The sequence below is a fragment of the Schistocerca gregaria genome, chromosome 3 (genome assembly GCF_023897955.1).
Source record: "Schistocerca gregaria isolate iqSchGreg1 chromosome 3, iqSchGreg1.2, whole genome shotgun sequence".
NCBI classification, from domain to species: Eukaryota; Metazoa; Arthropoda; class Insecta; order Orthoptera; family Acrididae; genus Schistocerca; species Schistocerca gregaria.
The window spans coordinates 18987002-19012532 of NC_064922.1; the positions used below are offsets into that span (position 1 = coordinate 18987002).

General features: G+C 49.4%; 12 non-coding genes across 12 annotated transcripts; all 12 read left to right on the forward strand.

Annotated features, from left to right (window-relative positions):
* The first annotated feature begins 639 nt into the window (after window positions 1–639).
* Trnaa-agc (transfer RNA alanine (anticodon AGC)) lies at window positions 640–713 on the forward strand. Its single transcript has one exon. It is a non-coding gene; the product is annotated as a tRNA-Ala (tRNA).
* A 1386-nt stretch (window positions 714–2099) lies between these two features.
* Window positions 2100–2173, forward strand: Trnaa-agc (transfer RNA alanine (anticodon AGC)). The gene has a single exon. It is a non-coding gene; the product is annotated as a tRNA-Ala (tRNA).
* A 1386-nt stretch (window positions 2174–3559) lies between these two features.
* Window positions 3560–3633, forward strand: Trnad-auc (transfer RNA aspartic acid (anticodon AUC)). Its single transcript has one exon. It is a non-coding gene; the product is annotated as a tRNA-Asp (tRNA).
* A 4306-nt stretch (window positions 3634–7939) lies between these two features.
* Window positions 7940–8013, forward strand: Trnaa-ugc (transfer RNA alanine (anticodon UGC)). The gene has a single exon. It is a non-coding gene; the product is annotated as a tRNA-Ala (tRNA).
* A 2857-nt stretch (window positions 8014–10870) lies between these two features.
* On the forward strand, window positions 10871–10944 carry Trnaa-agc (transfer RNA alanine (anticodon AGC)). Its single transcript has one exon. It is a non-coding gene; the product is annotated as a tRNA-Ala (tRNA).
* A 1386-nt stretch (window positions 10945–12330) lies between these two features.
* Window positions 12331–12404, forward strand: Trnaa-agc (transfer RNA alanine (anticodon AGC)). Its single transcript has one exon. It is a non-coding gene; the product is annotated as a tRNA-Ala (tRNA).
* Window positions 12405–13764: 1360 nt separating this feature from the next.
* On the forward strand, window positions 13765–13838 carry Trnaa-agc (transfer RNA alanine (anticodon AGC)). Its single transcript has one exon. It is a non-coding gene; the product is annotated as a tRNA-Ala (tRNA).
* A 1386-nt stretch (window positions 13839–15224) lies between these two features.
* On the forward strand, window positions 15225–15298 carry Trnaa-agc (transfer RNA alanine (anticodon AGC)). The gene has a single exon. It is a non-coding gene; the product is annotated as a tRNA-Ala (tRNA).
* Window positions 15299–18130: 2832 nt separating this feature from the next.
* Trnaa-agc (transfer RNA alanine (anticodon AGC)) lies at window positions 18131–18204 on the forward strand. The gene has a single exon. It is a non-coding gene; the product is annotated as a tRNA-Ala (tRNA).
* A 2831-nt stretch (window positions 18205–21035) lies between these two features.
* Trnaa-agc (transfer RNA alanine (anticodon AGC)) lies at window positions 21036–21109 on the forward strand. Its single transcript has one exon. It is a non-coding gene; the product is annotated as a tRNA-Ala (tRNA).
* A 1386-nt stretch (window positions 21110–22495) lies between these two features.
* Window positions 22496–22569, forward strand: Trnaa-agc (transfer RNA alanine (anticodon AGC)). The gene has a single exon. It is a non-coding gene; the product is annotated as a tRNA-Ala (tRNA).
* A 2856-nt stretch (window positions 22570–25425) lies between these two features.
* Window positions 25426–25499, forward strand: Trnaa-agc (transfer RNA alanine (anticodon AGC)). Its single transcript has one exon. It is a non-coding gene; the product is annotated as a tRNA-Ala (tRNA).
* Window positions 25500–25531: the final 32 nt, after the last annotated feature.

The following is a 25531-nucleotide window of genomic DNA, read 5'->3' on the forward strand; positions in this document are numbered from 1 at the left end:
CTACTTGGAACTCTTGTGTATATGAACGTGTCCGCGCCTTTGTATTCTGATACCTTCGCCGCTACAAACCAACCAACCATCGTGTCCGTGCACATCAGAGTCGCAAAGAATGGAGAATAGCCAGGCTTGGTCGTGTGTGTAGCTGTAGCTCAGGTGGCAGATCGTTCGCTTAGCGTGTGAACGGTCTCGGGTTCAAGCCCCGGCTCCTCCATGTTTTGTGGTCAGTGCATGGTAAGTGTTGGTCGCGGCGAACATAAACGCACGCAAGAAGTTGCAAAACCAGCGTCACAGACTGATATGATGTATACTGTCATAAGGAGAGCAAGGTGTAAGTGTGGGGACAGGCTGTTATCGTGGTGTCATCGAGTGCAGATCTGTCTTAGGTATCACGGCTTAACGTCATTGAAGTCTAGAGGTGGACAACACGTTCGTCTTACTCAGAGCGGTGTCTGAACTCTATTTTCGACGTTATGCGTGCCACTTTCATTGTGGCCAACTACGATTCGATACAGAATGCACGAAACCTGAAAGACACCCTCACTGATACATAGAGAGTAGTATTTGTCTGCGGAATAATGGGAGTGCAAGGGTCTGTGACGTTGATATGACTGTATGTAGCACTACTAGTAATCGGAGGGGGGTGGGCGTAGCTCAGATGGTAGAGCGCTCGCTTAGCGTGCGAGAGGTACTGGGATCGATACCCAGCGCCTCCAGAATTTTTAACACACCTACATGCGCACCTTGCCATGCAAGTGGAATAATTCCCAACCGGCAGAGGTGTGTAGGCAGATACAAGCGAACGATTAGCATCCACAATTGCGCCGATTTCACGTAAATCCCACTGCACGTTCCCATTCTTTGCGTGCAGTCGGCTGCTACTGGTGTTGCTGGTTGTGACTGCTGATAACAGATGCCGTAGCAATCAATTCATGGAGTGAGTTGTATGTTTTGCGATAGTCTGTCTCTGACAAGGAAGTACAGGTGATATAGGTGCGAACACAGGAAGCTTGCAGCCCCTCGCTGCCTGCAGACACAGAGCAGCCACACTAGAAGAGCGGCCTAAGCCGTAGGCGAAATGTGCTCATTCGCTTTGGCGCGACGTCGAACTATAAATAAGGCTGTCACTAGCGTGAGCGTCGTGTAAAGTCGGAAAAGTCTTCTGCATGGGTGATTGCCAAGTTTGGGGAGCGTTTCGTAGTACGATCAGTGCAAAGGGGATGCGGAAACTTGTTGTTTCCCAGTGTTTTGCAGTTGGACGACAAGAGTTTTACACAGTAGCAAAGAGCGAGGCACTGAGTTGGCATGAACAATGGAGAGCACAATGGGGCTCGAGATGTGCTTGTTACCTCAGGTGCTGTGTGATTGTGGACAAGGAGTGAAATGGACCAATTTGTGACCGCCCTTTCAATTTAAGACGTTCAAAACAGACGGAATTTGCATTCGTAATACCAGAGCATCGAAACTACTTGGAACTCTTGTGTATATGAACGTGTCCGCGACTTTGTATTCTGGTACCTTCGCCGCTACAAACCAACCAACCATCGTGTCCGAGCACATCAGAGTCGCAAAGAATGGAGAATAGCCAGGCTTGGTCGTGTGTGTAGCTGTAGCTCAGGTGGCAGATCGTTAGCTTAGCGTGTGAACGGTCTAGGGTTCAAGCCCCGGCTCCTCCATGATTTGTGGTCAGTGCATGGTAAGTGTTGGTCGCGGCGAACATAAACGCACGCAAGAAGTTGCAAAACCAGCGTCACAGACTGATATGATGTATACTGTCATAAGGAGAGCAAGGTGTAAGTGTGGGGACCGGCTGTTATCGTGGTGTCATCGAGTGCAGATCTGTCTTAGGTATCACGGCTTAACGTCATTGAAGTCTAGAGGTGGACAACACGTTCGTCTTACTCAAAGCGGTGTCTGAACTCTATTTTCGACGTTATGCGTGCCACTTTCATTGTGGCCAACTACGATTCGATACAGAATGCACGAAACCAGAAAGACACCCTCACTGATACATAGAGAGTAGTGTTTGTCTGCGGAATAATGGGAGTGCAAGGGTCTGTGACGTTGATATGACTGTATGTAGCACTACTAGTTATCGGGAGGGTGGGCGTAGCTCAGATGGTAGAGCGCTCGCTTAGCGTGCGAGAGGTACTGGGATCGATACCCAGCGCCTCCAGAATTTTTAACACACCTACATGCGCACCTTGCCATGCAAGTGGAATAATTCCCAACCGGCAGAGGTGTGTAGGCAGATACAAGCGAACGATTAGCATCCACAATTGCGCCGATTTCACGTAAATCCCACTGCACGTTCCTATTCTTTGCGTGCAGTCGGCTGCTACTGGTGTTGCTGGTTGTGACTGCTGATAACAGATGCCGTAGCAATCAATTCATGGATTGAGTTGTATGTTTTGCGATAGTCTGTCTCTGACAAGGAAGCACAGGTGATATAGGTGCGAACACAGGAAGCTTGCAGCCCCTCGCTGCCTGCAGACACAGAGCAGCCACACTAGAAGAGCGGCCTAAGCCGTAGGCGAAATGTGCTCATTCGCTTTGGCGCGACGTCGAACTATAAATAAGGCTGTCACTAGCGTGAGCGTCGTGTAAAGTCGGAAAAGTCATCTACATGGGTGATTGCCAAGTTTGGGGAGCGATTCGTAGTACGATCAGTGCAAAGGGGACGCGGAAACTTGTTGTGTCCCAGTGTTTTGCAGTTGGACTACAAGAGTTTTACACAGTAGCAAAGAGCGAGGCACTGAGTTGGCATGAACAATGGAGAGCACAATGGGGCTCGAGATGTGCTTGTTACCTCAGGTGCTGTGTGATTGTGGACAAGGAGTGAAATGGACTAATTTGTGACCGCCCTTTCAATTTAAGACGTTCAAAACAGACGGAATTTGCATTCGTAATACCAGAGCATCGAAACTACTTGGAACTCTTGTGTATATGAACGTGTCCGCGCCTTTGTATTCTGGTACCTTCGCCGCTACAAACCAACCAACCATCGTGTCCGTGCACATCAGAGTCGCAAAGAATGGAGAATAGCCAGGCTTGGTCGTGTGTGTAGCTGTAGCTCAGGTGGCAGATCGTTCGCTTAGCGTGTGAACGGTCTCGGGTACAAGACCCGGCTCCTCCATGTTTTGTGGTCAGTGCATGGTAAGTGTTGGTCGCGGCGAACATAAACGCACGCAAGAAGTTGCAAAACCAGCGTCACAGACTGATATGATGTATACTGTCATAAGGAGAGCAAGGTGTAAGTGAGGGGACAGGCTGTTATCGTAGTGTCATCGAGTGCAGATCTGTCTTAGGTATCACGGCTTAACGTCATTGAAGTCTAGAGGTGGACAACACGTTCGTCTTACTCAGAGCGGTGTCTGAACTCTATTTTCGACGTTATGCGTGCCACTTTCATTGTGGCCAACTACGATTCGATACAGAATGCACGAAACCTGAAAGACACCCTCACTGATACATAGAGAGTAGTATTTGTCTGCGGAATAATGGGAGTGCAAGGGTCTGTGACGTTGATATGACTGTATGTAGCACTACTAGTTATCGGGGGGGTGGGCGTAGCTCAGATGGTAGAGCGCTCGCTTATCGTGCGAGAGGTACTGGGATCGATACCCAGCGCCTCCAGAATTTTTAACACACCTACATGCGCACCTTGCCATGCAAGTGGAATAATTCCCAACCGGCAGAGGTGTGTAGGCAGATACAAGCGAACGATTAGCATCCACAATTGCGCCGATTTCACGTAAATCCCACTGCACGTTCCCATTCTTTGCGTGCAGTCGGCTGCTACTGGTGTTGCTGGTTGTGACTGCTGATAACAGACGCCGTAGCAATCAATTCATGGAGTGAGTTGTATGTTTTGCGATAGTCTGTCTCTGACAAGGAAGTACAGGTGATATAGGTGCGAACACAGGAAGCTTGCAGCCCCTCGCTGCCTGCAGACACAGAGCAGCCACACTAGAAGAGCGGCCTAAGCCGTAGGCGAAATGTGCTCATTCGCTTTGGCGCGACGTCGAACTATAAATAAGGCTGTCACTAGCGTGAGCGTCGTGTAAAGTCGGAAAAGTCATCTGCATGGGTGATTGCCAAGTTTGGGGAGCGTTTCGTAGTACGATCAGTGCAAAGGGGATGCGGAAACTTGTTGTGTCCCAGTGTTTTGCAGTTGGACGACAAGAGTTTTACACAGTAGCAAAGAGCGAGGCACTGAGTTGGCATGAACAATGGAGAGCACAATGGGGCTCGAGATGTGCTTGTTACCTCAGGTGCTGTGTGATTGTGGACAAGGAGTGAAATGGACCAATTTGTGACCGCCCTTTCAATTTAAGACGTTCAAAACAGACGGAATTTGCATTCGTAATACCAGAGCATCGAAACTACTTGGAACTCTTGTGTATATGAACGTGTCCGCGCCTTTGTATTCTGGTACCTTCGCCGCTACAAACCAACCAACCATCGTGTCCGTGCACATCAGAGTCGCAAAGAATGGAGAATAGCCAGGCTTGGTCGTGTGTGTAGCTGTAGCTCAGGTGGCAGATCGTTCGCTTAGCGTGTGAACGGTCTCGGGTACAAGACCCGGCTCCTCCATGTTTTGTGGTCAGTGCATGGTAAGTGTTGGTCGCGGCGAACATAAACGCACGCAAGAAGTTGCAAAACCAGCGTCACAGACTGATATGATGTATACTGTCATAAGGAGAGCAAGGTGTAAGTGAGGGGACAGGCTGTTATCGTAGTGTCATCGAGTGCAGATCTGTCTTAGGTATCACGGCTTAACGTCATTGAAGTCTAGAGGTGGACAACACGTTCGTCTTACTCAGAGCGGTGTCTGAACTCAATTTTCGACGTTATGCGTGCCACTTTCATTGTGGCCAACTACGATTCGATACAGAATGCACGAAACCTGAAAGACACCCTCACTGATACATAGAGAGTAGTATTTGTCTGCGGAATAATGGGAGTGCAAGGGTCTGTGACGTTGATATGACTGTATGTAGCACTACTAGTTATCGGGAGGGTGGGCGTAGCTCAGATGGTAGAGCGCTCGCTTATCGTGCGAGAACACTAGATCGCGTGTTCCAGCGCCTCCAGAATTTTTAACACACCTACATGCGCACCTTGCCATGCAAGTGGAATAATTCCCAACCGGCAGAGGTGTGTAGGCAGATACAAGCGAACGATTAGCATCCACAATTGCGCCGATTTCACGTAAATCCCACTGCACGTTCCCATTTTTTGCGTGCAGTCGGCTGCTACTGGTGTTGCTGGTTGTGACTGCTGATAACAGACGCCGTAGCAATCAATTCATGGAGTGAGTTGTATGTTTTGCGATAGTCTGTCTCTGACAAGGAAGTACAGGTGATATAGGTGCGAACACAGGAAGCTTGCAGCCCCTCGCTGCCTGCAGACACAGAGCAGCCACACTAGAAGAGCGGCCTAAGCCGTAGGCGAAATGTGCTCATTCGCTTTGGCGCGACGTCGAACTATAAATAAGGCTGTCACTAGCGTGAGCGTCGTGTAAAGTCGGAAAAGTCATCTGCATGGGTGATTGCCAAGTTTGGGGAGCGTTTCGTAGTACGATCAGTGCAAAGGGGATGCGGAAACTTGTTGTGTCCCAGTGTTTTGCAGTTGGACGACAAGAGTTTTACACAGTAGCAAAGAGCGAGGCACTGAGTTGGCATGAACAATGGAGAGCACAATGGGGCTCGAGATGTGCTTGCTACCTCAGGTGCTGTGTGATTGTGGACAAGGAGTGAAATGGACCAATTTGTGACCGCCCTTTCAATTTAAGACGTTCAAAACAGACGGAATTTGCATTCGTAATACCAGAGCATCGAAACTACTTGGAACTCTTGTGTATATGAACGTGTCCGCGCCTTTGTATTCTGGTACCTTCGCCGCTACAAACCAACCAACCATCGTGTCCGTGCACATCAGAGTCGCAAAGAATGGAGAATAGCCAGGCTTGGTCGTGTGTGTAGCTGTAGCTCAGGTGGCAGATCGTTCGCTTAGCGTGTGAACGGTCTAGGGTTCAAGCCCCGGCTCCTCCGTGTTTTGTGGTCAGTGCATGGTAAGTGTTGGTCGCGGCGAACATAAACGCACGCAAGAAGTTGCAAAACCAGCGTCACAGACTGATATGATGTATACCGTCATAAGGAGAGCAAGGTGTAAGTGTGGGGACCGGCTGTTATCGTGGTGTCATCGAGTGCAGATCTGTCTTAGGTATCACGGCTTAACGTCATTGAAGTCTGGAGGTGGACAACACGTTCGTCTTACTCAGAGCGGTGTCTGAACTCTATTTTCGACGTTATGCGTGCCACTTTCATTGTGGCCAACTACGATTCGATACAGAATGCACGAAACCTGAAAGACTCCCTCACTGATACATAGAGAGTAGTGTTTGTCTGCGGAATAATGGGAGTGCAAGGGTCTGTGACGTTGATATGACTGTATGTAGCACTTCTAGTTATCGGGAGGGTGGGCGTAGCTCAGATGGTAGAGCGCTCGCTTAGCGTGCGAGAGGTACTAGGATCGATACCCAGCGCCTCCAGAATTCTTAACACACCTACATGCGCACCTTGCCATGCAAGTGGAATAATTCCCAACCGGCAGAGGTGTGTAGGCAGATACAAGCGAACGATTAGCATCCACAATTGTGCCGATTTCACGTAAATCCCACTGCACGTTCCCATTCTTTGCGTGCAGTCGGCTGCTACTGGTGTTGCTGGTTGTGACTGCTGATAACAGATGCCGTAGCAATCAATTCATGGAGTGAGTTGTATGTTTTGCGATAGTCTGTCTCTGACAAGGAAGCACAGGTGATATAGGTGCGAACACAGGAAGCTTGCAGCCCCTCGCTGCCTGCAGACACAGAGCAGCCACACTAGAAGAGCGGCCTAAGCCGTAGGCGAAATGTGCTCATTCGCTTTGGCGCGACGTCGAACTATAAATAAGGCTGTCACTAGCGTGAGCGTCGTGTAAAGTCGGAAAAGTCATTTGCATGGGTGATTGCCAAGTCTGGGGAGCGTTTCGTAGTACGATCAGTGCAAAGGGGACGCGGAAACTTGTTGTGTCCCAGTGTTTTGCAGTTGGACGACAAGAGTTTTACACAGTAGCAAAGAGCGAGGCACTGAGTTGGCATGAACAATGGAGAGCACAATGGGGCTCGAGATGTGCTTGTTACCTCAGGTGCTGTGTGATTGTGGACAAGGAGTGAAATGGACCAATTTGTGACCGCCCTTTCAATTTAAGACGTTCAAAACAGACGGAATTTGCATTCGTAATACCAGAGCATCGAAACTACTTGGAACTCTTGTGTATATGAACGTGTCCGCGCCTTTGTATTCTGGTACCTTCGCCGCTACAAACCAACCAACCATCGTGTCCGTGCACATCAGAGTCGCAAAGAATGGAGAATAGCCAGGCTTGGTCGTGTGTGTAGCTGTAGCTCAGGTGGCAGATCGTTCGCTTAGCGTGTGAGCGGTCTAGGGTTCAAGCCCCGGCTCCTCCATGTTTTGTGGTCAGTGCATGGTAAGTGTTGGTCGCGGCGAACATAAACGCACGCAAGAAGTTGCAAAACCAGCGTCACAGACTGATATGATGTATACTGTCATAAGGAGAGCAAGGTGTAAGTGTGGGGACCGGCTGTTATCGTGGTGTCATCGAGTGCAGATCTGTCTTAGGTATCACGGCTTAACGTCATTGAAGTCTGGAGGTGGACAACACGTTCGTCTTACTCAGAGCGGTGTCTGAACTCTATTTTCGACGTTATGCGTGCCACTTTCATTGTGGCCAACTACGATTCGATACAGAATGCACGAAACCTGAAAGACACCCTCACTGATACATAGAGAGTAGTGTTTGTCTGCGGAATAATGGGAGTGCAATGGTCTGTGACGTTGATATGACTGTATGTAGCACTACTAGTTATCGGGGGGGTGGGCGTAGCTCAGATGGTAGAGCGCTCGCTTTGCGTGCGAGAGGTACTGGGATCGATACCCAGCGCCTCCAGAATTTTTAACACACCTACATGCAAACCTTGCCATGCAAGAGGAATAATTCCCAACCGGCAGAGGTGTGTAGGCAGATACAAGCGAACGATTAGCATCCACAATTGCGCCGATTTCACGTAAATCCCACTGCACGTTCCCATTCTTTGCGTGCAGTCGGCTGTTACTGGTGTTGCTGGTTGTGACTGCTGATAACAGATGCCGTAGCAATCAATTCATGGAGTGAGTTGTATGTTTTGCGATAGTCTGTCTCTGAAAAGGAAGCACAGGTGATATAGGTGCGAACACAGGAAGCTTGCAGCCTCTCGCTGCCTGCAGACACAGAGCAGCCACACTAGAAGAGCGGCCTAAGCCGTAGGCGAAATGTGCTCATTCGCTTTGGCGTGACGTCGAACTATAAATAAGGCTGTCACTAGCGTGAGCGTCGTGTAAAGTCGGAAAAGTCATCTGCATGGGTGATTGCCAAGTTTGGGGAGCGTTTCGTAGTACGATCAGTGCAAAGGGGACGCGGAAACTTGTTGTGTCCCAGTGTTTTGCAGTTGGACGACAAGAGTTTTACACAGTAGCAAAGAGCGAGGCACTGAGTTGGCATGAACAATGGAGAGCACAATGGGGCTCGAGATGTGCTTGTTACCTCAGGTGCTGTGTGATTGTGGACAAGGAGTGAAATGGACCAATTTGTGACCGCCCTTTCAATTTAAGACGTTCAAAACAGACGGAATTTGCATTCGTAATACCAGAGCATCGAAACTACTTGGAACTCTTGTGTATATGAACGTGTCCGCGCCTTTGTATTCTGGTACCTTCGCCGCTACAAACCAACCAACCATCGTGTCCGTGCACATCAGAGTCGCAAAGAATGGAGAATAGCCAGGCTTGGTCGTGTGTGTAGCTGTAGCTCAGGTGGCAGATCGTTCGCTTAGCGTGTGAACGGTCTAGGGTTCAAGCCCCGGCTCCTCCATGTTTTGTGGTCAGTGCATGGTAAGTGTTGGTCGCGGCGAACATAAACGCACGCAAGAAGTTGCAAAACCAGCGTCACAGACTGATATGATGTATACTGTCACAAGGAGAGCAAGGTGTAAGTGTGGGGACCGGCTGTTATCGTGGTGTCATCGAGTGCAGATCTGTCTTAGGTATCACGGCTTAACGTCATTGAAGTCTAGAGGTGGACAACACGTTCGTCTTACTCAGAGCGGTGCCTGAACTCTATTTTCGACGTTATGCGTGCCACTTTCATTGTGGCCAACTACGATTCGATACAGAATGCACGAAACCTGAAAGACACCCTCACTGATACATAGAGAGTAGTGTTTGTCTGCGGAATAATGGGAGTGCAAGGGTCTGTGACGTTGATATGACTGTATGTAGCACTACTAGTTATCGGGGGGGGTGGGCGTAGCTCAGATGGTAGAGCGCTCCCTTAGCGTGCGAGAGGTACTGGGATCGATACCCAGCGCCTCCAGAATTTTTAACACACCTACATGCGCACCTTGCCATGCAAGTGGAATAATTCCCAACCGGCAGAGGTGTGTAGGCAGATACAAGCGAACGATTAGCATCCACAATTGCGCCGATTTCACGTAAATCCCACTGCACGTTCCCATTCTTTGCGTGCAGTCGGCTGTTACTGGTGTTGCTGGTTGTGACTGCTGATAACAGATGCCGTAGCAATCAACTCATGGAGTGAGTTGTATGTTTTGCGATAGTCTGTCTCTGACAAGGAAGCACAGGTGATATAGGTGCGAACACAGGAAGCTTCCAGCCCCTCGCTGCCTGCAGACACAGAGCAGCCACACTAGAAGAGCGGCCTAAGCCGTAGGCGAAATGTGCTCATTCGCTTTGGCGCGACGTCGAACTATAAATAAGGCTGTCACTAGCGTGAGCGTTGCGTGAGCGTCGTGTAAAGTCGGAAAAGTCATCTGCTTGTGTGATTGCCAAGTTTGGGGAGCGTTTCGTAGTACGATCAGTGCAAAGGGGACGCGGAAACTTATTGTGTCCCAGTGTTTTGCAGTTGGACGACAAGAGTTTTACGCAGTAGCAAAGAGCGAGGCACTGAGCTGGCATGAACAATGGAGAGCACAATGGGGCTCGAGATGTGCTTGTTACCTCAGGTGCTGTGTGATTGTCGACAAGGAGTGAAATGGACCAATTTGTGACCGCCCTTTCAATTTAAGACGTTCAAAACATACGGAATTTGCATTCGTAATACCAGAGCATCGAAACTACTTGGAACTCTTGTGTATATGAACGTGTCCGCGCCTTTGTATTCTGGTACCTTCGCCGCTACAAACCAACCAACCATCGTGTCCGTGCACATCAGAGTCGCAAAGAATGGAGAATAGCCAGGCTTGGTCGTGTGTGTAGCTGTAGCTCAGTTGGCAGATCGTTCGCTTATCGTGTGAACGGTCTCGGGTTCAAGCCCCGGCTCCTCCATGTTTTGTGGCAGTGCATGGTAAGTGTTGGTCGCGGCGAACATAAACGCACGCAAGAAGTTTCAAAACCAGGGTCACAGACTGATATGATGTATACTGTCATAAGGAGAGCAAGATGTAAGTGTGTGGACCGGCTGTTATCGTGGTGTCATCGAGTGCAGATCTGTCTTAGGTATCACGGCTTAACGTCATTGAAGTCTAGAGGTGGACAACACGTTCGTCTTACTCAGAGCGGTGTCTGAACTCTATTTTCGACGTTATGCGTGCCACTTTCATTGTGGCCAACTACGATTCGATACAGAATGCACGAAACCTGAAAGACACCCTCACTGATACATAGAGAGTAGTGTTTGTCTGCGGAATAATGGGAGTGCAAGGGTCTGTGACGTTGATATGACTGTATGTAGCACTACTAGTTATCGGGGGGGTGGGCGTAGCTCAGATGGTAGAGCGCTCGCTTAGCGTGCGAGAGGTACTGGGATCGATACCCAGCGCCTCCAGAATTTTTAACACACCTACATGCGCACCTTGCGATACAAGTGGAATAATTCCCAACCGGCAGAGGTGTGTAGGCAGATACAAGCGAACGATTAGCATCCACAATTGCGCCGATTTCACGTAAATCCCACTGCACGTACCCATTCTTTGCGTGCAGTCGGCTGTTACTGGTGTTGCTGGTTGTGACTGCTGATAACAGATGCCGTAGCAATCAATTCATGGAGTGAGTTGTATGTTTTGCGATAGTCTGTCTCTGACAAGGAAGCACAGGTGATATAGGTGCGAACACAGGAAGCTTGCAGCCCCTCGCTGCCTGCAGACACAGAGCAGCCACACTAGAAGAGCGGCCTAAGCCGTAGGCGAAATGTGCTCATTCGCTTTGGCGTGACGTCGAACTATAAATAAGGCTGTCACTAGCGTGAGCGTTGTGTAAAGTCGGAAAAGTCATCTGCATGGGTGATTGCCAAGTTTGGGGTGCGTTTCGTAGTACGATCAGTGCAAAGGGGACGCGGAAACTTGTTGTGTCCCAGTGTTTTGCAGTTGGACGACAAGAGTTTTACACAGTAGCAAAGAGCGAGGCACTGAGTTGGCATGAACAATGGAGAGCACAATGGGGCTCGAGATGTGCTTGTTACCTCAGGTGCTGTGTGATTGGGGACAAGGAGTGAAATGGACCAATTTGTGACCGCCCTTTCAATTTAAGACGTTCAAAACAGACGGAATTTGCATTCGTAATACCAGAGCATCGAAACTACTTGGAACTCTTGTGTATATGAACGTGTCCGCGCCTTTGTATTCTGGTACCTTCGCCGCTACAAACCAACCAACCATCGTGTCCGTGCACATCAGAGTCGCAAAGAATGGAGAATAGACAGGCTTGGTCGTGTGTCTAGCTGTAGCTCAGGTGGCAGATCGTTCGCTTAGCGTGTGAACGGTCTAGGGTTCAAGCCCCGGCTCCTCCATGTTTTGTGGTCAGTGCATGGTAAGTTTTGGTCGCGGCGAACATAAACGCACGCAAGAAGTTGCAAAACCAGCGTCACAGACTGATATGATGTATACTGTCATAAGGAGAGCAAGGTGTAAGTGTGGGGACCGGCTGTTATCGTGGTGTCATCGAGTGCAGATCTGTCTTAGGTATCACGGCTTAACGTCATTGAAGTCTAGAGGTGGACAACACGTTCGTCTTACTCAGAGCGGTGTCTGAACTCTATTTTCGACGTTATGCGTGCCACTTTCATTGTGGCCAACTACGATTCGATACAGAATGCACGAAACCTGAAAGACACCCTCACTGATACATAGAGAGTAGTGTTTGTCTGCGGAATAATGGGAGTGCAAGTGTCTGTGACGTTGATATGACTGTATGTAGCACTACTAGTTATCGGGGGGGTGGGCGTAGCTCAGATGGTAGAGCGCTCGCTTAGCGTGCGAGAGGTACTGGGATCGATACCCAGCGCCTCCAGAATTTTTAACACACCTACATGCGCACCTTGCCATGCAAGTGGAATAATTCCCAACCGGCAGAGGTGTGTAGGCAGATACAAGCGAACGATTAGCATCCACAATTGCGCCGATTTCACGTAAATCCCACTGCACGTTCCCATTCTTTGCTGGTTGTGACTGCTGATAACAGATGCCGTAGCAATCAATTCATGGAGTGAGTTGTATGTTTTGCGATAGTCTGTCTCTGACAAGGAAGCACAGGTGATATAGGTGCGAACACAGGAAGCTTGCAGCCCCTCGCTGCCTGCAGACACAGAGCAGCCACACTAGAAGAGCGGCCTAAGCCGTAGGCGAAATGTGCTCATTCGCTTTGGCGCGACGTCGAACTATAAATAAGGCTGTCACTAGCGTGAGCGTCGTGTAAAGTCGGAAAAGTCATCTGCATGGGTGATTGCCAAGTTTGGGGAGCGTTTCGTAGTACGATCAGTGCAAAGGGGACGCGGAAACTTGTTGTGTCCCAGTGTTTTGCAGTTGGACGACAAGAGTTTTACACAGTAGCAAAGAGCGAGGCACTGAGTTGGCATGAACAATGGAGAGCACAATAGGGCTCGAGATGTGCTTGTTACCTCAGGTGCTGTGTGATTGTGGACAAGGAGTGAAATGGACCAATTTGTGACCGCCCTTTCAATTTAAGACGTTCAAAACAGACGGAATTGGCATTCGTAATACCAGAGCATCGAAACTACTTGGAACTCTTGTGTATATGAACGTGTCCGCGCCTTTGTATTCTGGTACCTTCGCCGCTACAAACCAACCAACCATCGTGTCCGTGCACATCAGAGTCGCAAAGAATGGAGAATAGCCAGGCTTGGTCGTGTGTGTAGCTGTAGCTCAGGTGGCAGATCGTTCGCTTAGCGTGTGAACGGTCTAGGGTTCAAGCCCCGGCTCCTCCATGTTTTGTGGTCAGTGCATGGTAAGTGTTGGTCGCGGCGAACATAAACGCACGCAAGAAGTTGCAAAACCAGCGTCACAGACTGATATGATGTATACTGTCACAAGGAGAGCAAGGTGTAAGTGTGGGGACCGGCTGTTATCGTGGTGTCATCGAGTGCAGATCTGTCTTAGGTATCACGGCTTAACGTCATTGAAGTCTAGAGGTGGACAACACGTTCGTCTTACTCAGAGCGGTGCCTGAACTCTATTTTCGACGTTATGCGTGCCACTTTCATTGTGGCCAACTACGATTCGATACAGAATGCACGAAACCTGAAAGACACCCTCACTGATACATAGAGAGTAGTGTTTGTCTGCGGAATAATGGGAGTGCAAGGGTCTGTGACGTTGATATGACTGTATGTAGCACTACTAGTTATCGGGGGGGTGGGCGTAGCTCAGATGGTAGAGCGCTCGCTTAGCGTGCGAGAGGTACTGGGATCGATACCCAGCGCCTCCAGAATTTTTAACACACCTACATGCGCACCTTGCGATACAAGTGGAATAATTCCCAACCGGCAGAGGTGTGTAGGCAGATACAAGCGAACGATTAGCATCCACAATTGCGCCGATTTCACGTAAATCCCACTGCACGTACCCATTCTTTGCGTGCAGTCGGCTGTTACTGGTGTTGCTGGTTGTGACTGCTGATAACAGATGCCGTAGCAATCAATTCATGGAGTGAGTTGTATGTTTTGCGATAGTCTGTCTCTGACAAGGAAGCACAGGTGATATAGGTGCGAACACAGGAAGCTTGCAGCCCCTCGCTGCCTGCAGACACAGAGCAGCCACACTAGAAGAGCGGCCTAAGCCGTAGGCGAAATGTGCTCATTCGCTTTGGCGTGACGTCGAACTATAAATAAGGCTGTCACTAGCGTGAGCGTTGTGTAAAGTCGGAAAAGTCATCTGCATGGGTGATTGCCAAGTTTGGGGTGCGTTTCGTAGTACGATCAGTGCAAAGGGGACGCGGAAACTTGTTGTGTCCCAGTGTTTTGCAGTTGGACGACAAGAGTTTTACACAGTAGCAAAGAGCGAGGCACTGAGTTGGCATGAACAATGGAGAGCACAATGGGGCTCGAGATGTGCTTGTTACCTCAGGTGCTGTGTGATTGGGGACAAGGAGTGAAATGGACCAATTTGTGACCGCCCTTTCAATTTAAGACGTTCAAAACAGACGGAATTTGCATTCGTAATACCAGAGCATCGAAACTACTTGGAACTCTTGTGTATATGAACGTGTCCGCGCCTTTGTATTCTGGTACCTTCGCCGCTACAAACCAACCAACCATCGTGTCCGTGCACATCAGAGTCGCAAAGAATGGAGAATAGACAGGCTTGGTCGTGTGTCTAGCTGTAGCTCAGGTGGCAGATCGTTCGCTTAGCGTGTGAACGGTCTAGGGTTCAAGCCCCGGCTCCTCCATGTTTTGTGGTCAGTGCATGGTAAGTTTTGGTCGCGGCGAACATAAACGCACGCAAGAAGTTGCAAAACCAGCGTCACAGACTGATATGATGTATACTGTCATAAGGAGAGCAAGGTGTAAGTGTGGGGACCGGCTGTTATCGTGGTGTCATCGAGTGCAGATCTGTCTTAGGTATCACGGCTTAACGTCATTGAAGTCTAGAGGTGGACAACACGTTCGTCTTACTCAGAGCGGTGTCTGAACTCTATTTTCGACGTTATGCGTGCCACTTTCATTGTGGCCAACTACGATTCGATACAGAATGCACGAAACCTGAAAGACACCCTCACTGATACATAGAGAGTAGTGTTTGTCTGCGGAATAATGGGAGTGCAAGTGTCTGTGACGTTGATATGACTGTATGTAGCACTACTAGTTATCGGGGGGGTGGGCGTAGCTCAGATGGTAGAGCGCTCGCTTAGCGTGCGAGAGGTACTGGGATCGATACCCAGCGCCTCCAGAATTTTTAACACACCTACATGCGCACCTTGCCATGCAAGTGGAATAATTCCCAACCGGCAGAGGTGTGTAGGCAGATACAAGCGAACGATTAGCATCCACAATTGCGCCGATTTCACGTAAATCCCACTGCACGTTCCCATTCTTTGCTGGTTGTGACTGCTGATAACAGATGCCGTAGCAATCAATTCATGGAGTGAGTTGTATGTTTTGCGATAGTCTGTCTCTGACAAGGAAGCACAGGTGATATAGGTGCGAACACAGGAAGCTTGCAGCCCCTCGCTGCCTGCAGACACAGAGCAGCCACACTAGAAGAGCGGCCTAAGCCGTAGGCGAAATGTGCTCATTCGCTTTGGCGCGACGTCGAACTATAAATAAGGCTGTCACTAGCGTGAGCGTCGTGTAAAGTCGGAAAAGTCATCTGCATGGGTGATTGCCAAGTTTGGGGAGCGTTTCGTAGTACGATCAGTGCAAAGGGGACGCGGAAACTTGTTGTGTCCCAGTGTTTTGCAGTTGGACGACAAGAGTTTTACACAGTAGCAAAGAGCGAGGCACTGAGTTGGCATGAACAATGGAGAGCACAATAGGGCTCGAGATGTGCTTGTTACCTCAGGTGCTGTGTGATTGTGGACAAGGAGTGAAATGGACCAATTTGTGACCGCCCTTTCAATTTAAGACGTTCAAAACAGACGGAATTGGCATTCGTAATACCAGAGCATCGAAACTACTTGGAACTCTTGTGTATATGAACGTGTCCGCGCCTTTGTATTCTGGTACCTTCGCCGCTACAAACCAACCAACCATCGTGTCCGTGCACATCAGAGTCGCAAAGAATGGAGAATAGCCAGGCTTGGTCGTGTGTGTAGCTGTAGCTCAGGTGGCAGATCGTTCGCTTAGCGTGTGAACGGTCTAGGGTTCAAGCCCCGGCTCCTCCATGTTTTGTGGTCAGTGCATGGTAAGTGTTGGTCGCGGCGAACATAAACGCACGCAAGAAGTTGCAAAACCAGCGTCACAGACTGATATGATGTATACTGTCACAAGGAGAGCAAGGTGTAAGTGTGGGGACCGGCTGTTATCGTGGTGTCATCGAGTGCAGATCTGTCTTAGGTATCACGGCTTAACGTCATTGAAGTCTAGAGGTGGACAACACGTTCGTCTTACTCAGAGCGGTGCCTGAACTCTATTTTCGACGTTATGCGTGCCACTTTCATTGTGGCCAACTACGATTCGATACAGAATGCACGAAACCTGAAAGACACCCTCACTGATACATAGAGAGTAGTGTTTGTCTGCGGAATAATGGGAGTGCAAGGGTCTGTGACGTTGATATGACTGTATGTAGCACTACTAGTTATCGGGGGGGGTGGGCGTAGCTCAGATGGTAGAGCGCTCCCTTAGCGTGCGAGAGGTACTGGGATCGATACCCAGCGCCTCCAGAATTTTTAACACACCTACATGCGCACCTTGCCATGCAAGTGGAATAATTCCCAACCGGCAGAGGTGTGTAGGCAGATACAAGCGAACGATTAGCATCCACAATTGCGCCGATTTCACGTAAATCCCACTGCACGTTCCCATTCTTTGCGTGCAGTCGGCTGTTACTGGTGTTGCTGGTTGTGACTGCTGATAACAGATGCCGTAGCAATCAATTCATGGAGTGAGTTGTATGTTTTGCGATAGTCTGTCTCTGACAAGGAAGCACAGGTGATATAGGTGCGAACACAGGAAGCTTGCAGCCCCTCGCTGCCTGCAGACACAGAGCAGCCACACTAGAAGAGCGGCCTAAGCCGTAGGCGAAATGTGCTCATTCGCTTTGGCGCGACGTCGAACTATAAATAAGGCTGTCACTAGCGTGAGCGTTGCGTGAGCGTCGTGTAAAGTCGGAAAAGTCATCTGCTTGTGTGATTGCCAAGTTTGGGGAGCGTTTCGTAGTACGATCAGTGCAAAGGGGACGCGGAAACTTATTGTGTCCCAGTGTTTTGCAGTTGGACGACAAGAGTTTTACGCAGTAGCAAAGAGCGAGGCACTGAGCTGGCATGAACAATGGAGAGCACAATGGGGCTCGAGATGTGCTTGTTACCTCAGGTGCTGTGTGATTGTCGACAAGGAGTGAAATGGACCAATTTGTGACCGCCCTTTCAATTTAAGACGTTCAAAACAGACGGAATTTGCATTCGTAATACCAGAGCATCGAAACTACTTGGAACTCTTGTGTATATGAACGTGTCCGCGCCTTTGTATTCTGGTACCTTCGCCGCTACAAACCAACCAACCATCGTGTCCGTGCACATCAGAGTCGCAAAGAATGGAGAATAGCCAGGCTTGGTCGTGTGTGTAGCTGTAGCTCAGTTGGCAGATCGTTCGCTTAGCGTGTGAACGGTCTCGGGTTCAAGCCCCGGCTCCTCCATGTTTTGTGGCAGTGCATGGTAAGTGTTGGTCGCGGCGAACATAAACGCACGCAAGAAGTTTCAAAACCAGGGTCACAGACTGATATGATGTATACTGTCATAAGGAGAGCAAGATGTAAGTGTGTGGACCGGCTGTTATCGTGGTGTCATCGAGTGCAGATCTGTCTTAGGTATCACGGCTTAACGTCATTGAAGTCTAGAGGTGGACAACACGTTCGTCTTACTCAGAGCGGTGTCTGAACTCTATTTTCGACGTTATGCGTGCCACTTTCATTGTGGCCAACTACGATTCGATACAGAATGCACGAAACCTGAAAGACACCCTCACTGATACATAGAGAGTAGTGTTTGTCTGCGGAATAATGGGAGTGCAAGGGTCTGTGACGTTGATATGACTGTATGTAGCACTACTAGTTATCGGGGGGGGTGGGCGTAGCTCAGATGGTAGAGCGCTCGCTTAGCGTGCGAGAGGTACTGGGATCGATACCCAGCGCCTCCAGAATTTTTAACACACCTACATGCGCACCTTGCCATGCAAGTGGAATAATTCCCAACCGGCAGAGGTGTGTAGGCAGATACAAGCGAACGATTAGCATCCACAATTGCGCCGATTTCACGTAAATCCCACTGCACGTTCCCATTCTTTGCTGGTTGTGACTGCTGATAACAGATGCCGTAGCAATCAATTCATGGAGTGAGTTGTATGTTTTGCGATAGTCTGTCTCTGACAAGGAAGCACAGGTGATATAGGTGCGAACACAGGAAGCTTGCAGCCCCTCGCTGCCTGCAGACACAGAGCAGCCACACTAGAAGAGCGGCCTAAGCCGTAGGCGAAATGTGCTCATTCGCTTTGGCGCGACGTCGAACTATAAATAAGGCTGTCACTAGCGTGAGCGTCGTGTAAAGTCGGAAAAGTCATCTGCATGGGTGATTGCCAAGTTTGGGGAGCGTTTCGTAGTACGATCAGTGCAAAGGGGACGCGGAAACTTGTTGTGTCCCAGTGTTTTGCAGTTGGACGACAAGAGTTTTACACAGTAGCAAAGAGCGAGGCACTGAGTTGGCATGAACAATGGAGAGCACAATAGGGCTCGAGATGTGCTTGTTACCTCAGGTGCTGTGTGATTGTGGACAAGGAGTGAAATGGACCAATTTGTGACCGCCCTTTCAATTTAAGACGTTCAAAACAGACGGAATTGGCATTCGTAATACCAGAGCATCGAAACTACTTGGAACTCTTGTGTATATGAACGTGTCCGCGCCTTTGTATTCTGGTACCTTCGCCGCTACAAACCAACCAACCATCGTGTCCGTGCACATCAGAGTCGCAAAGAATGGAGAATAGCCAGGCTTGGTCGTGTGTGTAGCTGTAGCTCAGGTGGCAGATCGTTCGCTTAGCGTGTGAACGGTCTAGGGTTCAAGCCCCGGCTCCTCCATGTTTTGTGGTCAGTGCATGGTAAGTGTTGGTCGCGGCGAACATAAACGCACGCAAGAAGTTGCAAAACCAGCGTCACAGACTGATATGATGTATACTGTCACAAGGAGAGCAAGGTGTAAGTGTGGGGACCGGCTGTTATCGTGGTGTCATCGAGTGCAGATCTGTCTTAGGTATCACGGCTTAACGTCATTGAAGTCTAGAGGTGGACAACACGTTCGTCTTACTCAGAGCGGTGCCTGAACTCTATTTTCGACGTTATGCGTGCCACTTTCATTGTGGCCAACTACGATTCGATACAGAATGCACGAAACCTGAAAGACACCCTCACTGATACATAGAGAGTAGTGTTTGTCTGCGGAATAATGGGAGTGCAAGGGTCTGTGACGTTGATATGACTGTATGTAGCACTACTAGTTATCGGGGGGGGTGGGCGTAGCTCAGATGGTAGAGCGCTCCCTTAGCGTGCGAGAGGTACTGGGATCGATACCCAGCGCCTCCAGAATTTTTAACACACCTACATGCGCACCTTGCCATGCAAGTGGAATAATTCCCAACCGGCAGAGGTGTGTAGGCAGATACAAGCGAACGATTAGCATCCACAATTGCGCCGATTTCACGTAAATCCCACTGCACGTACCCATTCTTTGCGTGCAGTCGGCTGTTACTGGTGTTGCTGGTTGTGACTGCTGATAACAGATGCCGTAGCAATCAATTCATGGAGTGAGTTGTATGTTTTGCGATAGTCTGTCTCTGACAAGGAAGCACAGGTGATATAGGTGCGAACACAGGAAGCTTGCAGCCCCTCGCTGCCTGCAGACACAGAGCAGCCACACTAGAAGAGCGGCCTAAGCCGTAGGCGAAATGTGCTCATTCGCTTTGGCGCGACGTCGAACTATAAATAAGGCTGTCACTAGCGTGAGCGTTGCGTGAGCGTCGTGTAAAGTCGGAAAAGTCATCTGCTTGTGTGATTGCCAAGTTTGGGGAGCGTTTCGTAGTACGATCAGTGCAAAGGGGACGCGGAAACTTATTGTGTCCCAGTGTTTTGCAGTTGGACGACAAGAGTTTTACGCAGTAGCAAAGAGCGAGGCACTGAGCTGGCATGAACAATGGAGAGCACAATGGGGCTCGAGATGTGCTTGTTACCTCAGGTGCTGTGTGATTGTCGACAAGGAGTGAAATGGACCAATTTGTGACCGCCCTTTCAATTTAAGACGTTCAAAACAGACGGAATTTGCATTCGTAATACCAGAGCATCGAAACTACTTGGAACTCTTGTGTATATGAACGTGTCCGCGCCTTTGTATTCTGGTACCTTCGCCGCTACAAACCAACCAACCATCGTGTCCGTGCACATCAGAGTCGCAAAGAATGGAGAATAGCCAGGCTTGGTCGTGTGTGTAGCTGTAGCTCAGTTGGCAGATCGTTCGCTTAGCGTGTGAACGGTCTCGGGTTCAAGCCCCGGCTCCTCCATGTTTTGTGGCAGTGCATGGTAAGTGTTGGTCGCGGCGAACATAAACGCACGCAAGAAGTTTCAAAACCAGGGTCACAGACTGATATGATGTATACTGTCATAAGGAGAGCAAGATGTAAGTGTGTGGACCGGCTGTTATCGTGGTGTCATCGAGTGCAGATCTGTCTTAGGTATCACGGCTTAACGTCATTGAAGTCTAGAGGTGGACAACACGTTCGTCTTACTCAGAGCGGTGTCTGAACTCTATTTTCGACGTTATGCGTGCCACTTTCATTGTGGCCAACTACGATTCGATACAGAATGCACGAAACCTGAAAGACACCCTCACTGATACATAGAGAGTAGTGTTTGTCTGCGGAATAATGGGAGTGCAAGGGTCTGTAACGTTGATATGACTGTATGTAGCACTACTAGTTATCGGGGGGGTGGGCGTAGCTCAGATGGTAGAGCGCTCGCTTAGCGTGCGAGAGGTACTGGGATCGATACCCAGCGCCTCCAGAATTTTTAACACACCTACATGCGCACCTTGCGATACAAGTGGAATAATTCCCAACCGGCAGAGGTGTGTAGGCAGATACAAGCGAACGATTAGCATCCACAATTGCGCCGATTTCACGTAAATCCCACTGCACGTACCCATTCTTTGCGTGCAGTCGGCTGTTACTGGTGTTGCTGGTTGTGACTGCTGATAACAGATGCCGTAGCAATCAATTCATGGAGTGAGTTGTATGTTTTGCGATAGTCTGTCTCTGACAAGGAAGCACAGGTGATATAGGTGCGAACACAGGAAGCTTGCAGCCCCTCGCTGCCTGCAGACACAGAGCAGCCACACTAGAAGAGCGGCCTAAGCCGTAGGCGAAATGTGCTCATTCGCTTTGGCGTGACGTCGAACTATAAATAAGGCTGTCACTAGCGTGAGCGTTGTGTAAAGTCGGAAAAGTCATCTGCATGGGTGATTGCCAAGTTTGGGGTGCGTTTCGTAGTACGATCAGTGCAAAGGGGACGCGGAAACTTGTTGTGTCCCAGTGTTTTGCAGTTGGACGACAAGCGTTTTACACAGTAGCAAAGAGCGAGGCACTGAGTTGGCATGAACAATGGAGAGCACAATGGGGCTCGAGATGTGCTTGTTACCTCAGGTGCTGTGTGATTGGGGACAAGGAGTGAAATGGACCAATTTGTGACCGCCCTTTCAATTTAAGACGTTCAAAACAGACGGAATTTGCATTCGTAATACCAGAGCATCGAAACTACTTGGAACTCTTGTGTATATGAACGTGTCCGCGCCTTTGTATTCTGGTACCTTCGCCGCTACAAACCAACCAACCATCGTGTCCGTGCACATCAGAGTCGCAAAGAATGGAGAATAGACAGGCTTGGTCGTGTGTCTAGCTGTAGCTCAGGTGGCAGATCGTTCGCTTAGCGTGTGAACGGTCTAGGGTTCAAGCCCCGGCTCCTCCATGTTTTGTGGTCAGTGCATGGTAAGTTTTGGTCGCGGCGAACATAAACGCACGCAAGAAGTTGCAAAACCAGCGTCACAGACTGATATGATGTATACTGTCATAAGGAGAGCAAGGTGTAAGTGTGGGGACCGGCTGTTATCGTGGTGTCATCGAGTGCAGATCTGTCTTAGGTATCACGGCTTAACGTCATTGAAGTCTAGAGGTGGACAACACGTTCGTCTTACTCAGAGCGGTGTCTGAACTCTATTTTCGACGTTATGCGTGCCACTTTCATTGTGGCCAACTACGATTCGATACAGAATGCACGAAACCTGAAAGACACCCTCACTGATACATAGAGAGTAGTGTTTGCCTGCGGAATAATGGGAGTGCAAGTGTCTGTGACGTTGATATGACTGTATGTAGCACTACTAGTTATCGGGGGGGTGGGCGTAGCTCAGATGGTAGAGCGCTCGCTTAGCGTGCGAGAGGTACTGGGATCGATACCCAGCGCCTCCAGAATTTTTAACACACCTACATGCGCACCTTGCCATGCAAGTGGAATAATTCCCAACCGGCAGAGGTGTGTAGGCAGATACAAGCGAACGATTAGCATCCACAATTGCGCCGATTTCACGTAAATCCCACTGCACGTTCCCATTCTTTGCGTACAGTCGGCTGTTACTGGTGTTGCTGGTTGTGACGGCTGATAACAGATGCCGTAGCAATCAATTCATGGAGTGAGTTGTATGTTTTGCGATAGTCTGTCTCTGACAAGGAAGCACAGGTGATATAGGTGCGAACACAGGAAGCTTGCAGCCCCTCGCTGCCTGCAGACACAGAGCAGCCACACTAGAAGAGCGGCCTAAGCCGTAGGCGAAATGTGCTCATTCGCTTTGGCGCGACGTCGAACTATAAATAAGGCTGTCACTAGCGTGAGCGTTGCGTGAGCGTCGTGTAAAGTCGGAAAAGTCATCTGCTTGTGTGATTGCCAAGTTTGGGGAGCGTTTCGTAGTACGATCAGTGCAAAGGGGACGCGGAAACTTATTGTGTCCCAGTGTTTTGCAGTTGGACGACAAGAGTTTTACGCAGTAGCAAAGAGCGAGGCACTGAGCTGGCATGAACAATGGAGAGCACAATGGGGCTCGAGATGTGCTTGTTACCTCAGGTGCTGTGTGATTGTCGACAAGGAGTGAAATGGACCAATTTGTGACCGCCCTTTCAATTTAAGACGTTCAAAACAGACGGAATTTGCATTCGTAATACCAGAGCATCGAAACTACTTGGAACTCTTGTGTATATGAACGTGTCCGCGCCTTTGTATTCTGGTACCTTCGCCGCTACAAACCAACCAACCATCGTGTCCGTGCACATCAGAGTCGCAAAGAATGGAGAATAGCCAGGCTTGGTCGTGTGTGTAGCTGTAGCTCAGTTGGCAGATCGTTCGCTTAGCGTGTGAACGGTCTCGGGTTCAAGCCCCGGCTCCTCCATGTTTTGTGGCAGTGCATGGTAAGTGTTGGTCGCGGCGAACATAAACGCACGCAAGAAGTTTCAAAACCAGGGTCACAGACTGATATGATGTATACTGTCATAAGGAGAGCAAGATGTAAGTGTGTGGACCGGCTGTTATCGTGGTGTCATCGAGTGCAGATCTGTCTTAGGTATCACGGCTTAACGTCATTGAAGTCTAGAGGTGGACAACACGTTCGTCTTACTCAGAGCGGTGTCTGAACTCTATTTTCGACGTTATGCGTGCCACTTTCATTGTGGCCAACTACGATTCGATACAGAATGCACGAAACCTGAAAGACACCCTCACTGATACATAGAGAGTAGTGTTTGTCTGCGGAATAATGGGAGTGCAAGGGTCTGTGACGTTGATATGACTGTATGTAGCACTACTAGTTATCGGGGGGGTGGGCGTAGCTCAGATGGTAGAGCGCTCGCTTAGCGTGCGAGAGGTACTGGGATCCATACCCAGCGCCTCCAGAATTTTTAACACACCTACATGCGCACCTTGCCATGCAAGTGGAATAATTCCCAACCGGCAGAGGTGTGTAGGCAGATACAAGCGAACGATTAGCATCCACAATTGCGCCGATTTCACGTAAATCCCACTGCACGTACCCATTCTTTGCGTGCAGTCGGCTGTTACTGGTGTTGCTGGTTGTGACTGCTGATAACAGATGCCGTAGCAATCAATTCATGGAGTGAGTTGTATGTTTTGCGATAGTCTGTCTCTGACAAGGAAGCACAGGTGATATAGGTGCGAACACAGGAAGCTTGCAGCCCCTCGCTGCCTGCAGACACAGAGCAGCCACACTAGAAGAGCGGCCTAAGCCGTAGGCGAAATGTGCTCATTCGCTTTGGCGTGACGTCGAACTATAAATAAGGCTGTCACTAGCGTGAGCGTTGTGTAAAGTCGGAAAAGTCATCTGCATGGGTGATTGCCAAGTTTGGGGTGCGTTTCGTAGTACGATCAGTGCAAAGGGGACGCGGAAACTTGTTGTGTCCCAGTGTTTTGCAGTTGGACGACAAGCGTTTTACACAGTAGCAAAGAGCGAGGCACTGAGTTGGCATGAACAATGGAGAGCACAATGGGGCTCGAGATGTGCTTGTTACCTCAGGTGCTGTGTGATTGGGGACAAGGAGTGAAATGGACCAATTTGTGACCGCCCTTTCAATTTAAGACGTTCAAAACAGACGGAATTTGCATTCGTAATACCAGAGCATCGAAACTACTTGGAACTCTTGTGTATATGAACGTGTCCGCGCCTTTGTATTCTGGTACCTTCGCCGCTACAAACCAACCAACCATCGTGTCCGTGCACATCAGAGTCGCAAAGAATGGAGAATAGACAGGCTTGGTCGTGTGTCTAGCTGTAGCTCAGGTGGCAGATCGTTCGCTTAGCGTGTGAACGGTCTAGGGTTCAAGCCCCGGCTCCTCCATGTTTTGTGGTCAGTGCATGGTAAGTTTTGGTCGCGGCGAACATAAACGCACGCAAGAAGTTGCAAAACCAGCGTCACAGACTGATATGATGTATACTGTCATAAGGAGAGCAAGGTGTAAGTGTGGGGACCGGCTGTTATCGTGGTGTCATCGAGTGCAGATCTGTCTTAGGTATCACGGCTTAACGTCATTGAAGTCTAGAGGTGGACAACACGTTCGTCTTACTCAGAGCGGTGTCTGAACTCTATTTTCGACGTTATGCGTGCCACTTTCATTGTGGCCAACTACGATTCGATACAGAATGCACGAAACCTGAAAGACACCCTCACTGATACATAGAGAGTAGTGTTTGTCTGCGGAATAATGGGAGTGCAAGTGTCTGTGACGTTGATATGACTGTATGTAGCACTACTAGTTATCGGGGGGGTGGGCGTAGCTCAGATGGTAGAGCGCTCGCTTAGCGTGCGAGAGGTACTGGGATCGATACCCAGCGCCTCCAGAATTTTTAACACACCTACATGCGCACCTTGC